Below are 17,622 nucleotides of genomic sequence, written 5' to 3' on the forward strand. Positions count from 1 at the left end.
AAAACAGCAAACATTTTTCACAAAAGTCATTACAATCTACCGAGTAAAAAGCATTCCCAAACATCAAGCACGCCAAGCAGAGACCATTAAAGATGCAACCTTTTTCAAGATCAGACAAAAAGCAATCTCCAAAAGTGAGGAACAGATGCAGATTTTCTATCAGTATCAGACAGGAAACAACCAGAAGCAACAGTAAAACCCTAGAAGGCCTCGATAGAAATTCCAAGAAAATCCATAAGAGAAAGATAGGAAAAGCATGTTACAGTGACAAGCAAATACAAGACCATGAAAAGATTCAAACTTTCAAACATGCAAAATCAGAACTTCGCCAAAAAACTAAAGACGAAGCTACGAAAGAAGCAAGAAAGCTAGTACCAACCTAGAAAGAGCAGCGAGCTTCAAAGAAACTGAAGATGGAAGACGAAATCTGGGAACGCCTTCTCACAAAAAATGCAAACAAGAGCAATGTCGCAGGAAGAAACGCAAGACTCCAGGCTCCAGAAACGCCACATGACGCCGCAACACAAAGTAAAGCAGAAGCGCTAACAAAAAACAGAGAGTGGAGAGAACAAAGAAAAGAAGTTACGAAAAGGGCAAAAGGAGAGAAACTGTTTCTAGGTTTTCAAAATCGAAATAAAGAGCCAAAGGGAAACGGGGCAATTAATGCTAAAATCAAAGACGGCATTAAAACCCTCGCACATTCCCAAAGCGCCGATATAAAAGCGCGCGCCTTTTAGAGGAAACGTTCTACATTCAAAAGACTGCTAGAAAGAAATCGACAAAATGCTTGAGTTCGGCTTCACCAAAGAAGGACCGAAGTCAAAGACTCGACCTCAAAAAAGAAGACCGAGCTCAAGTAGGGGCACTGTTCATACCCTGGGTCGAGATGACCGACCCGGGATGTTCGACAGACAAAGCGACCGACCTCTTCAGGTTAGGACAACCCGACTTCTTTCCAAAGAGCTCGGTCAAGTCCCCAGGAAAGCACAAAGAAGGGCCTAAATAAAGGAACACGCCCCAAATCCCAAGGCAGCCCAAGCCTACAGAGAGAAGGGCGGTTCCCTTAAAAGATAAGATGACCTCACTTAAAGATAAGATAAAGATAAGATAAGATAACTAACTTATCTTATCCACAGAAGGCCACATCTCACCATTATAAATACGCTGGAGCACCTAGGTATAACTCATACTCTGATTCTACTCAATACCTGCTTAATACCCTTGCTAACTTAAGCATCGGAGTCCCTTGCAGGTACCCCCCACCCTCCGGGGACGAAGCATCAGCAGCACTCTCAGTCCCACAAGTCGGACACACCAGCTCCGGTCGCTATACACCTGCAGGACACGTCAGCTCCGACCTACAGTGAAGATCTCAACCGAGATCGACCTACAGTTTCAGGTAACCCTCGGAACAGATTCTTTCATTCTCCTACTTCATTGAGGCCCCAGAACATACAGAACAACAGAGTGGAATAGCATTTGGAAATTGAAATTACCTCAAAAAATTAAGGTTTTTCTATGGAAAAGTCTTTATGAAAAGCTTTCAGTATTGTAACAAGTTCACAGCCGGTTCGCATCCACTCCTGCCACTTGTCCAAGATGCATGTTGAAGGCTGAATCAATTTCTCATGCTTTGTTCCAATGCCCTCTGTCTTCAATAATATGGAGGCTAAGCTTAATAACCCCTGACCTATGGATGAGAGAAGAAGAGACCTTTTTCAATTGGTGGCAACGAGTCTTATCTTGGGCAGTGGCTCAATTCGACGGTAGACAAAAGACCCTCCTCATAGCGGCGCTGTGTTGGAGCACTTGGAAAGCGAGGAATCGGTGTGTTTTTGAGAAGGTAATAAGCCCGGCACCAGATATAGTGAAAGAAGCCAGCAATTTAGTGCGTGAACTTATGAACCATACCTGATAGATGCTGTTAATTTTCTTTACTCTTATTTTACTCTCTCTAAGCTTTTAGTATTTCTATCACAGTTGGTGATAAATAAAAATATCCAATTCTTTTGTACTTTTTTATGGAAACAATTTTATTTTATATTAATAAAATAACATTTATCTTTGAAAAAAAAAAAAATAAAATTGCGTCGTTTGCAGCTATGGGCTGTTGATATTAGCAAGGACTATCACGTCTTTTTTTTTTTAGCCATAAAGTTGAGAATTTCAAAATTTTTTAAGGACCTGATTGTGTTTTTAATAAGTTGAAAGGAACAAAAATGTCTAAATTTGTAATCTTAAGAATGATAGATGTAATCTATTAAAATACTTTTTATTTTACATTTTTTGATCAAATTCTATTTGTGTTCATACTCTATTTAGATATTTGTTTTAGGTGTTAAATATGACTATTTTGGTATCCTTTAAATAAGTATATGGACAATTTAATATATGTTTGTTTCACTTCATTCTTTTAATTTTTTTAACTTATTCTATTAATTCATTTTGTCAAGTTTAATATAATTAAAGCATAATTAGACCAAAGGGCACTATCTATTCATTCGTTCAGGTAATAAACTAAAACACAAGTATTCATTCATTGTTTTGAACCAAGTCATAAGTCATAAGTCATAAGTCAAAGAACTATTATTATTCGAAACTAAAAATCTCAATATCTTAACACATGACACACTCGTTGCATATTACCCTCCTTATATCCCCTAAAGAGCACCCATTGCTGCACTAGCAACAAATATCATTGTAAACCTTTTCAAAAAAGAACCTATATTGGACAATTTACTTTTCCACTTCATTTTTGGAATTACCTTTCAACGATTCTCTAGTGTAACTAACTAACTAACTTGTTCTACATCTCTATCGATCTATATTCTAACCAGCATTATCAAAACCTATGTCACCAAAATTAGCAACAACTTTTCCAAGAACATGGTTATAAATGATATCAAAATAGAATTATCGTACTAAGTCTACGCAAAAGATCAGTCACTAAATCAATTACTTGTATAAAATACATTATAGATTATAAAATATATATTAAAAATGAGTTAATAATGAATTAAACTACATACGTTATCTATACACAAATATAATATTAACTAATATGATAACTGATTTAAAATGAACATATATATTTTTGTATAAATTTAAATTTCCTTAATAATACAATTATCCTGTTTTATGTTGCATGCGTTTATACAAAAATGGATAGAATGTTAAACAGTTTGATGTATTAGTCAACTATAAACCAATAAAACATTTTCAAATTTTTAGTTCAAAATGAATATGTAGAAAACCTGATTTTGAAAACTAAAAACGATGTGGATTGATATATAATCCCCTGGTTATTTATTTTATAGTTTTTGGTCAAAATCCACTAGATAATATAACAGCACTAAAAGCCATTTGGACAAGAATAAGGGAAGCTTCGAAACCGTCCCTAAAAAAACCAATTAGACCTAAAACGAGAAAATTTACTATTATCGATTTACGGTGAATCAACTTCCTTGTCAACGGAAAAAAAAAATAAAATAAAATAAAAAAGCGTACTAATCCATTAAACACAACAGAGAACCTCAATATTCATAAAGCCTTCTTAGCAGCCGTTTTAAATTTTTAGTCTCACCACATTCATGATTGCTCCAAAGGTTCTGCACCACTGAAAAATCACATTTTGCATGTAGGCTATGAAACCGAACAGAGCACACTCAGCATTACATTAAGCTATTTACAGTGTAATATCTTAACTTTTAACACGTTATGATCGTACTAAAAATAAGACGTTATTAACCTACTTTCTTTAGTTACTATTTAATATTGAGCCTTTAGTTCGATATTGCGTTTCAATTTTAAAGAAAATGTCAAAAATTTTGTTTCTATTAATTAAAATCATATATCAAAGAGCACTAAGTAATAATAATCACATAATTATTAATAATAATAAATATTATACAAAAGAATTCAAATGACACTCAGATACAATTCTTATCCCTTTGTATAAAATAAAATCTTAAACAATAAAGGCAAGGAAATTCTATTAAAGCAATTCAACTCATAAACTTAATTCATAAATAAGTCTAATAATTGCCCGTAGCTTCAAACTAAGTTTTTGAACATGTGTCACTGAAAGGGTGGGAAATTTTGAGGGTGAAAACAAACCATACGTTCTCAGTAGGAAAAGTAAATGCCATAAAAATACAGAATAAAATACAAATAGTTAACTCATGTCCCTATGAAAACAGTTTTCTTTATTGACTCCTTAAAATTCCTCCTAAGCCTTACTTAAAGCCGTTTTAAGTCATGTCCTTTAAATCACATTACTAATGTTTGCAGTATGACATAATAATAATAACTAATTAAACACACAAGCAAGTCACCAAGGCAAACAACACAAGTAAACAACACAATCATAGAGAAAATACAAGTAAAACACAACCAAAAGCAAATGTGCAAACAATATGATGCATGTCTATCCTAAGCAGGCCATGAGCTCACACGTCGGTTGTCTACCTGCAACCCGACGTTACTCCGGGTGAACCCCGAATATGGTTTCTTTACCATGTCAGTCAGGCACAATTATCATTATGGGTATGTCAGTTAGGATATCTTGGGATCACGATTAAAACAGGCTATCAGTTCGGCGAACATTCTCGCATTAGCAATCTCAGGCTATCAGTTAGCACTACAAGGAAAAAGGTCTATGGCCACACTTTTTTTGCCACACTTTAATAGCGTGACCAAAAGTGGTCAATGACCACGCTTTTGTGAGGGTGGCAATTGAATAGAGATTTGGCCACGTTTTTTTCTCTACGCTTCAAAAGCATGGCAAAAAGGGTCAATGGCCACGCTTTTGTAAGGGTGGCAATTGATTAGAGAAACTGCCACGTTTTTTTCTGCCACGCTTCAAAAGCGTGGCCATAGAGAGAAACATGAATATTTTGAAAGCGTGGCGACAAGGTTTTGTTACAGCCACGCTTACAAAACGTGGCCATATCCTGGTATTCTTTTGGCACGCTTTAAAAGCGTGGCCAAAAGGTTTCTAAAAAAAACTATTGACCCGGCCCCCAACTCAAAAGCTTCGATCCTTCACCCTTTGACATTCTTTCACCCTTATTAACGAGTCGTGCTCACATCCCTTAGTCACTCTCATCAATGGCTACACTGGAAGAGCTCACATCTCTGCCGTCACCAGCACCACCCTCGTTGCGCCGTTAGCCTCCCCTTCGCCTCGTCTCCTCGTCGCTGTTACCAGGATCCTTACCGTCAGCGTCAACGTCATTAGCCTCTCCTCTGCGTCGTCGTCTTTATTATGCACCAGCATCGTTGTTTCGCCTCCCTTGTCATCGCATCCCTTGTCATTTCGCTGCTCTCCTTCCATCTTCCTATTCTTGCTGTTGACCGAATTGATTTTGGTAGTGATTTTTCTTCTCCAAAAATTTCATTATCAAGGTTAACCTGCAAATTGATTTTGGTAGTGATTTTTTTCTTTGTTATAGCTAGGTTTTCATGATAAGTGACTATATTATTTAGAATTAGTAATTTCAATTATTTCACCGTATCTGATTTCTGTGTGTATTTTTGCTTGTCATTTACATGAATTTTTTTATGTATTATTTGATCGAAAATAGAAAATTATGCTAGAAACTATTTAACAAAATAATGTTATTATGCTTTGTATTTTGCAGTAACAGCCACTAACAATGCAATAACAACACTGAAGCTATTGAGAGAGAAAAAGAACAAGTTTGATCTAGTTCCACTATTTCGGCTTTGCTCCTTCGTCCCTGCTGGTGCCTTCGTCTTCGCCATTCCCCATTCAGTCTTCTTTGCCACTGGTCACTGATTCTGCGGGTATGTTGTGAAGGTAAAGATTTTCCCTAAACTAATTATTGCAGTTAGTATTTAGTATTAAAAATGAAAAGTGTACAAAAATAAATATGTGTAAAAATATAGTGGTATGGCTTATGGCCTACCCGGAAGGAAAACATAATGGAAGACTTTACTGCCATTACTATATTGTTGTGACTTGTGATTGGTTCTTGTAACTCAAAGTTTCGCTTCTAGAGGAAAATTACCATTTGGATTGTGTTAAGGAAAATACTAATCAACTATGATATGGTTTGCTTATGTGTTTCTGGCTGTGTAGCACTTCTCTAGTGTTATGCTCATTACTCCATAGTGTTATGATCGTACTAAGAGTAAGGCGCGCGTTACTAATCTGCTTTCCTTATTTACTATTTAATATTGAGCCTTTAGTTCGATATCGCATTTCAATTTTTAAGGAAATGCCAAAAATTTTATTTCTATTAATTAAAATCATATATCAAAGAACACCAAGTAATAATAATCACATAATTATTAGTAATAATAAATATTATACAAAATAATTCAAATGACACTCAGATACAATTCCTATCCCTCTGTATAAAATAAAATCTTAAACAACAAAGGCGAGGGAATTCTATGAAAGCAACTCAACTCATAAACTTAACTGATAAATAAATTTAATAATCGCCCTCAACTTCAAACTGAGTCTTTGAACCTGTGTCACTAAAAGGGTGAAAGATTTTGGGGTGAGAACAAACCATACGTTCTCAGTAGGAAAAGTGAATGCCATAAAAATACATAATAAAATACAAATAGTTAACTCATGTTCCTAAGAAAACAGTTTTCTTTATTGGCTCCTTAAAATTCCTCCTAAGCCTTATTTAAAGCCGTTTTAAGTCACGTCCTTTAAATCACATTACTAATGTTTGCAGCATGACATAATAACTAATTAAACACACAAGCAAGTCACCAAGGCAAACAAACACAATCACAGAGAAAATACAAGCAAAACACAACCAAATGCAAATGCGGAAATAATATGATGCATGTTTGTCCAAAGTAGGCCATGAGCTCATGCGTTAGTTGTCTACCCGTAACCTGACGTTACTCGGGGTGAACCCCGTATATGGTTTCTTTACCGTGTCAGTCAGGTATAATTATCATCATGGGTATGTTAGTTAGGATATTTTGGCATCACAGTAGAAACAGGCTATCAGTTAGGCGAACATTCTCGCATTTACGATCTTGGGCTATCAGTTAGGCGGGCCCTTTTGCATTAGCAATTTGGCATAAGGCCCATTAATATTTCATATGCTATCAGTTAGGCGGACATTCTCGCATTTGCAATCTGAGGCTGTCAGTCAGGCGGGCACTTCCGCATTAGCACTTTGGCACAAAGCCCATTCGACATACAATTTTTACTATTCACTATCTGTTTTATTTGTCTCTTTTATACATGGCTTCTAATTGTCTTTTTCTTTATTATGCCTCCACATCACCAATTATATACACATACTGCATCACCGCATTATTAGACATACCTCTACATCACCTCTTAACTACACATACCTCCACTTCACCAATTAAATTTAAACCTTTCTTGGTTGTTATAGTACTACTGATTTTAGAAAGTAGGACTTGGTGTTGAGTTAACTCGGTCACAATTAAATCTTGCACCATTTCCTTTAAAATTCTGTTATGGTTTTCTAAGAAAATGCAGAAAAATAGCAGGGAGCAGTGAGATTGATAAATCCATTAAAAATCTAATTTTCACCCATTGCCTTTCAAAATTTATTATCTCAAACAAGACTCTACTAGCTTTCCGATAAATTAAATTCCAGATTATTACGATGGCATGTGAAAAATTTATGAGGTTAGAAACATAGCCCTGCCTTTTAGAATTCTATTTTCGAAGTTCAGTGAGCTACCCACATTCTTTGCAATATATCTATTTGGTTAAAAAGAGTTTTGATACAAAATTTAAACTAATGATTTTGGACACACAAAGCTTAAAAAGGCCGTTGATATCAGCTCAAACACTCACCAGAATTGAAAATTAAGTGGTTTGGAAGTTGGTGCTTCTGTAGTAAAGAAACAGAATTTTCTACAGAAACTATCAATTTTCAAAAATTCATTTCTCCCAAACCACTCATTAATAATTTCTGAAATTTTTGTGAGACGTTCAAAACATATTAAAGTTTTATGAAAAAATAGTTTCATTCAAAATTATGACCTGGATTGCTCCCAGAAATCGATTCTTTCTATTGTCAATTATGCAGAAATTCTGCCTTAAGCATTTTCAACAACCTCACATACCAAAATCCACATTTAAACTTATAACCCTTCCAAAATCACACGTTTAACCCCTGTTCAGTCATTCAAAGTTGTCTTCACTGCCAACACAGCCCAGGTATCCAAAATCAACATTTTACAAAATTTCAAGTACTTAAACATAATCAAACCTTTACTTTTCTGCAATATGTCAAACATAATTTTCTATATACAGTCATCATCATTCCAACACATAGTAAATATTTAATCATCATCAGTCAAGCATATAATAAATCATTAATCCTTAGCAACAAGCACAGCCACAACTCAAACTCATCACAATTTCATCACATCCAATTATATTCACAATCATCAACAATCTCAATTTCATCAATTGTCATCAATTATTCAAATGAGATATTTATAAATTATTTGCATTTACTCACTAAACTTCAACGGCATTCATAAATTAATACAGTTAACTTTAAAATAAATCCCCTACCTCTATATGAAATCAAAATCAATGAAAGCTCTGAAGAAGCTTTTTAACCGAGCTGCTGAAGAGGAAAGCGTCAGAAATTGCCTGTGCCTCCCAGAACTCCAATTGGCCGAACTCAAAGAGAAAAGGAGCTACGTCACCATCAATTTTTACCGAACAAAAGTGATGCCATCGTGTAGAGGAGAAAGATACAAACAATTTTACCGGATTAGATTTTTTATTGGAGTTACGGATCTCAAGAAATTTAAAGCCAAAGATTTCTGGTCACGGTGGTTCTCATTTTCTCTCCCTCACGGCTGAGGAGTACTGGAAACAGCTCACTTTCTCTATTAAGCAGATGAGGATCACGCAGGATAGCCGCTGATAGCAGTACACTGCATCTATTGAGCCGATGAGGGTGACACAAGACAACCGTTGCGAGTATCTCACCACCACCCTTGATCAGATGAGAGCTCCTCAGGACTCTTAGCGCCAGGAGGTTTTCCAGCTGAAACAGAATTATAGCCACCTGAGAGGACCATATGGACCACATCTAGAGGAGAGAGATCCCTACCATGGAGACGGAGGTGGCTTAGTTCCTTTCATTTCCTATTTTACTCCACCATTACTATATTATGTTCCTATTTTCTGCTATTTTGTCTTAGTGTCTGCATGATCTTTTGTTATTTCAATTCTTAGGTTCTAGTTTGATTTGCCATTTTAATTCTGTTGTTTGCTTTTAGTATAAAAAAGTTGTCTCATGTATCGATCACGGAGGTTGAATTCAAAAGAAAAAGAAAAAAAAGTGATGTATTGCTTAAGAAATAGAGTTTATATCAAAGAGTAGTCTTATTTACTTAAATGTGGCGGTATTATTTGTGATTCTAAATGCATGACATGAATAGTACATATTTGAATTTGAATCAAGGATGTTGATGTATGAGGAACAGAAATTTAGAGAACTATTATGAATTCTCTGAAGTAAACAAAAGCTTAATCCTTAAAGCAAAAGAAATAGCAAGAGAAAAATAAAATAAGGTCCAAGGCTCTGAGCATCAATGACTAGGGAGGTCAGACATGATTAAAAGCTCAAAGAGTTGTTTCCCTAGTCATATGCTTGTGGTGTAATCGTGTCAAGTAATCCTTGAGACAGAGCACTAAAAGTCGAGATCAAGTGCATTTAACAAAGTATGCCTAAGGCTTTGAGCACCACTGTCTGGGAGTAACTGAAAGAAAAATCAGAACTTAAAGAGAGTTCCCCATTTAAGCGCTTGTGGTATTTTTGTGTCAAGTGAAGCTTGAGACAAACCATTTAAAGTCACGGCTAGGCTCAGGGTGCAAAGCACCAAAGAAAAGAGAATTAAAGGAAATTTGTTGTGTTTAAGGATTAATCTGAAGTAAAAGATTAGAGAATTCATAATATTAATCGGATTCTAATTCCGAATGACAACAACATTCCTCTGATTCAAAGGATAGTGAGATGCCAAAACTATTCAGGATTGCAGTGTATAAACCCCACTTTAAGAAGAGACATGAGCTTAATTGAACACTCACTTCTCATGCAAATTCACATCCTAAGCCTATATTAGTTTTGGTTGCTTGAGGACAAGCAAAAATTTAAGTTTGGTGTTGTGATGCATGAGTGATAGGCAAAATTGTGATTTCTGATAATGGCATTCATGTTCGTTCTCTCCCTGGTAATGGCACCAAAAACTTGGTGCATGATACCATGGTCCAAACATAACTTCACAACTTCGCACAACTAATCAGCAAGTGCACTGGGTCGTCCAAGTAATAAACCTTACGTGAGTAAGGGTCGATCCCACGGAGATTGTTGGTATGAAGCAAGCTATGGTCATCTTGTAAATCTCAATTAGGCAGATAATAAATGGTTATGGAGTTTTCGAATAATAATAATAAATAAACAGAAAATAAAGATAGAAATACTTATGTAAATCATTGGTAAGAATTTCAGATAAGTGTGTGGAGATGTTGTGTTCCTTTTGGATCTCTGCAACATACTGCTTTCATACTTTCAATCCTTCTTACTCCGTTCCATGGCAAGCTGTATGTAGGACATCACCGTTGTCAATGGCTACATCCCATCCTCTCAGTGAAAAAGGTCCAAATGCTCTGTCACGGCACGACTAATCATCTGTCGGTTCTCGATCATGTCGGAATAGAATCCATTGATTCTTTAGTGTTTGTCATCACGCCCAACAATTGCGAGTTTGAAGCTCGTCACAGCCATTCAGTCCTTGAATCCTACTCGGAATACCACAGACAAAGTTTAGACTTTCCGGATTCTCATGAATGCCGCCATCAATTCTAGCTTATACCACGAAGATTCTGATTAAGAAATCCAAGAGATATGCGCCCGGTCTAAGGTAGAATGGAAGTGGTTGTCAATCACGCGTTCATAAGTGAGAATGATGATGAGTGTCACAGATAATCACATTCATCATGTTGAAGTGCAACGAATATCTTAGAACAGGAATAAACTGAATTGAATAGAAAATAGTAGTAATTGCATTGAAACTCGAGGTACAGTAGAGCTCCACATCCTTAATCTATGGTGTGTAGAAACTCCACCGTTGAAAATACATAAGTGATAGTGGTCCAGGCATGGCCAAATGGCCAGCCCCTAAAACGTGATCACAGGATCCAAAATACAATCCAGGATAATCCAAAGATGTCTAATACAATAGTAAAATGTCCTATTTATACTAGACTAGCTACTAGGGTTTACAAAAGTAAGTAACTGATGCAAAAGTCCACTTCGGGGGCCCACTTGGTGTGTGCTTGGGCTGAGCTTGAGCTTTACATGTGCAGAGGCTTCTTTTGGAGTTGAACGCCAAGTTGTAACGTGTTTTTGGCGTTCAACTCTGGTTCGTGACGTGTTTCTGGCGTTTGACTCCAGAATGCAACATGGAACTGACGTTGAGCGCCAGTTTGCGTAGTCTAATCTCGAATAAAGTATGGACTATTATATATTGCTGGAAAGCTCTGGATGTCTACTTTCCAACGCCGTTGAGAGCACGCCATTTGGAGTTCTGTAGCTCCAGCAAATCCATTTCGAGTGCAGGGAGGTTAGAATCCAACAACATCAGCAGTCCTTTGTCAGCCTTCTCTCAGAGTTTTGCTCAGGTCCCTCAATTTCAGCCAGAAATTACCTGAAATCATAGAAAAACACACAAACTCATAGTAAAGTCTAGAAATGTGAATTTAGCATAAAAACTAATGAAAATATCTCTAAAATTAGCTAGATCCTACTAAAAACTACCTAAAAATAATGCCAAAAAGCGTATAAATTATCCGCTCATCACAACACCAAACTTAAATTATTGCTTGTCCCCAAGCAACTGAAAATCAATTCGGATAAAAAGAAGAAAATATACTATAAATCCCAAAATTTCAATGAATATTAGTTCTAATTAAATGAGCGGGACTTGTAGCTTTTTGCTTCTGAACAGTTTTGGCATCTCACTTTCTCCTTTGAAGTTTAGAATGATTGGCATCTATAGGAACTCAGAATTTTGGATAGTGTGATTGATTCTCCTAGTTAAGTATGTTGATTCTTGAACACAGTTACTTTTATGAGTCTTGGCCATGGCCTAAGCACTTTGTTTTCCAGTATTACCACCAGATACATAAATACCATAGACACATAACTGGGTGAACCTTTTCAGATTGTGACTCAGCTTTGCTAAAGTCTCCAGTTAGAGGTGTCCAGGGTTCTTAAGCACACTCTTTTTGCTTTGGATCACGACTTTAACCACTCAGTCTCAAGCCTTTCACTTGGACCTGCATGCCACGAGCACATGGTTAGGGACAGTTTGATTTACCCGCTTAGACCTGGATTTTATTTCCTTGGGCCCTCCTATCCATTGATGCTCAAAGCCTTGGATCCTTTTTACCCTTGCCTTTTGGTTTTAAGGGCTATTGGCTTTTTCTGCTTGCTTTTTCTTTTTTTTTTCTAAAATTTTTTTTGCCACTTTTTTTTTGTAAGCTTTTGCTTTTTCACTACTTTTTCTTGCTTCAAGAATCAATTTCATGATTTTTTAGATTATCAATAGCATTTCTCTCTGTTCATCATTCTTTCAAGAGCCAACAATTTTAACATTCATAAACAACAAGATAAAAAATATGCACTGTTCAAGCATTCATTCAGAAAACAAAAGGTATTGTCACCACATCAATATAATTAAACTAATTTCAAGGACAATTTCGAAATTCATGTACTTCTTGTTCTTTTGAATTAGGAACATTTTTCATTTAAGAGAGGTGAAGGATTCATGGAATTATTCATAGCCTTAAGATATAGTTACTACATACTAATGATCATGAAGTAAAGACACAAAACATAAACAAACATATAACATAAAAACCGAAAAAAATAGAGAAATAAGAACAAGGAATGAGTCCACCTTAGTGATGGTGGCGCTTTCTTCTTAAAGAACCAATGATGTGCTTGAGCTCTTCTATGTCTCTTCCTTGCCTTTGTTGCTCTTCCCTCATTGCTCTTTGATCTTCTCTAATTTCATGGAGAATGATGGAGTGCTTTTGATGTTCCACCCTTAATTGATCCACATTGTAACTCAAGTCTTCTAGGGAAGTGTTGAGTTGTTCCCAATAATTGTTGGGAAGAAAGTGCATCCCTTGAGGCATTTCCGAGATTTCTTGGTGATGAGCTTCCTCATGCGTCTCTTGGGATCCATGAGTGGGCTCTCTTGTTTGCTCCATCCTCTTCTTAGTGATGGGCTTATCCTCCTCAATGGGGATGTCTCCTTCTATGATAACTCTAGCTAAATAACATAGATGGCAAATAAGATGAGGAAAAGCTAGCCTTGCCATGGTGGAGGACTTTTCGGCTATTTTGTAGATTCAAGGGAGATGACTTCATGAACTTCTACTTCCTCTCCATTCATGATGCTATGGATCATGATGGCCCGATCCACAATAACTTCGGATCGGTTGCTAGTGGGGATGATGGAGCATTGGATGAACTCCAACTATCCTCTAGCCACAGGCTTGAGGTCCAGTCTTCTTAATTGAACCGGCTTGCCTTTGGAGTCTTTTTTCCATTGAGCTCCTTCCACACAAATGTTCATAAGGACTTGGTCCAACCTTTGATCAAAGTTGACCCTTCTAGTGTAGGGGCGTGCATCTCTTTGCATCATGGGCAAGTTGAATGCCAACCTCACATTTTCTGTACTAAAATCTAAGTATTTCCCCCGAACTATTGTAAGATAATTCTTTGGGTTCGGGTTCATACTTTGATTATGGTTCCTAGTTATCCATGCATTGGCATAGAACTCTTGAACCATTAGGATTCTGACTTGTTGAATGGAGTTGGTCAGAACTTCCCAACCTCTTCTTTGGATCTCATGTCGGATCTCCGGATACTCATTTTTCTTGAGTTTGAAAGGGACCTCGGGGATCTCCTTCTTCTTGGCCACAACATCATAGAAGTGGTCTTGATGGGCTTTGGAGATGCATCTCTCCATCTCTCATTACTTGGAGGTGGAAGCTTTTGTCTTCCCTTTCCCTTTTCTAGAGGTTTCTCCAGCCTTAGGTGTCATCAATGGTTATGAAAAAACAAAAAGCTATGCTTTTACCACACCAAATTTAGAATATTGCTCGGCCTCGAGCAAGAGAAGAAAGAAGAGGAAGAAGAAGAAGAAAATATGAAGGAAAGGGAGAAGTGTTTGGTTTCAGCCAAGGTGAAGAAGAGAGGGTTGTGGTGTGTGAAAATGAAGAGGGATAGAGGTGTTTATATAGTGAACAGAGAGGGAGTAGCTTCGGCCATTTAGGGTGGGTTTGGGTGGGAAAGAGATTTTGAATTTTGAAGGTAGGTGGGGTTTATAGGGAAGAGTGGATGGATGTGAGTGGTGAAGAGTGATGGGAAAGAGAGATTGAGGTGATTGGTGAAGGGTTTTGGGGAAGAGTGTTTTATTGGATTGTGTGAAAAAGAGAGAGAGGGTGAGTTGAGGTAGGTGGGGATCCTGTGGGGTCCACAGATCTTGAGATGTCAAGGATTTACATTCTTGCACCAATGAGACGTGTAAAATGCCCTCTGCATGCAATCCTGGCGTTCAACGCCAGATTGATGCTTGTTTCTGGCGTTGAACGCCAGCTTTATGCTTGTTTTGGGCGTTCAATGCCCATTTGCAGCATGTTTCTGGCGTTGAACACCAGTTCCATGCTTGTTTCTGGCGTTCAGCGCCAGCTCTCCTCAGGGTGTATTCCTGGCATTTGAACGCCAGGATGCTGCTTGTTTCTGGCGTTCAACGCCAGATCCATGCTCTGTTCTGGCGTTGAACGCCAGCCAGATGTTCCTTATTGGCGTTTAAACGCCAGTAAGTCCTTCCTCCAGGGTGTGCTTTTTCTTCTGCTATTTCTTATTCTATTTTTAATTTTAGTATTTATTTTGTGACTCCACATGATCATGAACCTAATAAAACATAAAAGAACAATAAAAGAAAAATAAAATTAGATAAATAAAAATTGGGTTGCCTCCCAATAAGCGCTTCTTTAATGTCAATAGCTTGACAGTGGGCTCTCATGGAGCTTCACAGGTGATCAGGTCAATGTTGTAGACTTCCAACATCAAACTTAGAGTTTGGATGTGGGGATTCAACACCAAATTTGGAGTTTGGCTCTGGCCTCCCAACACCAAACTTAGAGTTTGATTGTGGGAGCTCTATTTGACTCTGTACTGAGAGAAGCTTTTCATGCTTCCTCTCTATTGTTACAGAAGAACACCCTTGGGTTTTAAACACAAGGTAGTCCCCATTCAATTGAAGGACTAATTCTCCTCTGTTAACAATTATAACAGCTCCTGCTGTGGCTAGGAAAGGTCTTCCAAGGATGATGTATTCATCCTCCTCCTTCCTAGTGTCTAAGATTATGAAATCAGTAGGGATGTAAAAGCCTTCAACCTTCACTAACACATCCTCTACTAATCCATAAGCTTGTCTTACTGACTTGTCTACCATTTGCAATGAGAATATGGCAGGCTGTACCTCAATGATCCCCAGCTTCTCTATTACAGAGAGTGGCATAAGATTTATGCCTGACCCTAGGTCACACAGAGCCTTCTCAAAGGTCATGGTGCCTATGGTACAGGGTATTAAAAATTTTCCAGGATCTTGTCTCTTTTGAGGTAAGGTTTGCTAAACCCATGTATCTAGTTCACTAATGAGCAAGGGAGGTTCACCTTCCCAAGTCTCATTACTAAATAACTTGGCATTCAGCTTCATGATAGCTCCTAGATATTGAGCAACTTACTCTCCGGTTACATCTTCATCCTCTTCAGAGGAAGAATAGTTTTCAGAGCTCATGAATAGCAGAAGGAAGTATAATGGAATCTCTATGGTCTCTATATGACCTTCAGATCCCTTTGTGTCCTCAATAGGGAGCTCCTTCTTGCTTGAGAGACGTCCCATGAGGTCTTCCTCATTGGGATTCAAGTCCTCTCCTTCTTCTCTAGGTTCGGCCATGTTGATTATATCGATGGCCTTGCACTCTCTTTTTGGATTCTCTTCGGTATTGCTTGGGAGAGTACTAGGAGGAGTTTCAGTGACTTTCTTACTCAGCTGGCCCACTTGTGCCTCTAAATTTCTAATGGAGGACCTTGTTTCACTCATGAAACTTAAAGTGGCCTTAGACAGACCAGAGACTAAGTTTGCTAAATTAGAAGTGCTCTGCTCAGAATTCTATATCTGTTGCTGAGAAGATGATGGATAGGGCTTGCTATTGCTGAGCCTATTTCTTCCACCATTATTAAAGCCTTGTTGAGGCTTTTGTTGATCCTTCCATGAGAAATTTGGATGATTTCTCCATGATGAATTATAGGTGTTTCCATAAGGTTCACCCATATAATTTACCTCTGCTATTGCAGGGTTCTCAGGATCATAAGCTTCTTCTTCAGAAGATGCCTCTTTAGTACTGTTGGATGCATTTTGTCATCCATTCAGACTTTGAAAAATCATGTTGACTTGCTGAGTCAACATTTTGTTCTGAGCCAATATGGCATTCAGAGCATCAATTTCAAGAATTCCCTTCCTTTGAGGCGTCCCATTACTCACGGAATTCTTCTCAGAAGTATACATGAATTGGTTATTTGCAACCATGTCAATGAGTTCTTGAGCTTCTGCAGGAGTTTTCTTTAGGTGAATGGATCCACATGCAGAATGGTCCAGTGACATGTTAGAGAATTCAGATAGACCATATTAGAATATATCCAAAATGGTCCATTCAGAAAGCATGTCAGAAGGACACCTTTTGGTCATCTACTTGTATCTTTCCCAAGCTTCATAGAGGGATTCACCATTTTTTTGTTTGAAGGCCTGAACATCCACTCTAAGCTTGCTCAGCTTTTGAGGAGGAAAGAACTTAGCCAAGAAGGCCGCGACCAGCTTATCCCATGAGTCCAGGCTATCTTTAGGTTGTGAATCCAACCATATTCTAGCTCTGTCTCTTACAGCAAAGGGGAAAAGCATGAGCCTGTAGACTTCTGGATCTACTCCATTAGTCTTAACAGTCTCACAGATTTGTAAGAACTCAGCTAAAAACTGGTAGGGATCTTCTGATAGAAGTCCATGGAACTTGCAGTTCTGTTGTAGTAGAGCAACTAGTTGAGGTTTCAGCTCAAAATTGTTTGCTCCAATGGCAGGGATTGAGATGCTTCTTCCATCAAATTTGGAAGTAGGTGTAGTATAGTCACCAAGCATCCTCCTTGCATTATTATTTTTGGCTGCCATCTCCTCTTCCTTTTCGAAAATTTCTGTAAGGTTGTCTCTGGATTGTTGTAATTTAGCTTTTCTTAGTTTCCTCTTCAGAGTCCTTTCAGGTTCAGGATCTGCTTCAACAAGAATATTCTTGTCCTTGCTCCTGCTAATATGAAAAAGAAGGGAACAGAAAATAATAATAGGGATCCTCTTTACCACAGTAGAGAGATTCCTTTATGTTAGTAGAAGAAAAAGGGAATAGAAGAAGGAAAAGGTAAGAATCCAAATACAAGGGTGAAGATAGGTTCAGATTCTTTGGGATGAAGAGAAGTGTTAGTAAATAAATAAACAAATAGA

The 17,622-nt window shown here is 37.5% G+C and overlaps 1 non-coding gene across 1 annotated transcript; it reads left to right on the plus strand.

The window, feature by feature from the left end:
* Window positions 1-16,797: 16,797 nt before the first annotated feature.
* Window positions 16,798-16,905, plus strand: LOC130971091 (small nucleolar RNA R71). Its single transcript, XR_009082324.1, has one exon. It is a non-coding gene; the product is annotated as a small nucleolar RNA R71 (small nucleolar RNA).
* The last annotated feature ends 717 nt before the right edge of the window (window positions 16,906-17,622 follow it).

This window comes from Arachis stenosperma, chromosome 3 (assembly GCF_014773155.1).
Source record: "Arachis stenosperma cultivar V10309 chromosome 3, arast.V10309.gnm1.PFL2, whole genome shotgun sequence".
NCBI lineage: Eukaryota > Viridiplantae > Streptophyta > Magnoliopsida > Fabales > Fabaceae > Arachis > Arachis stenosperma.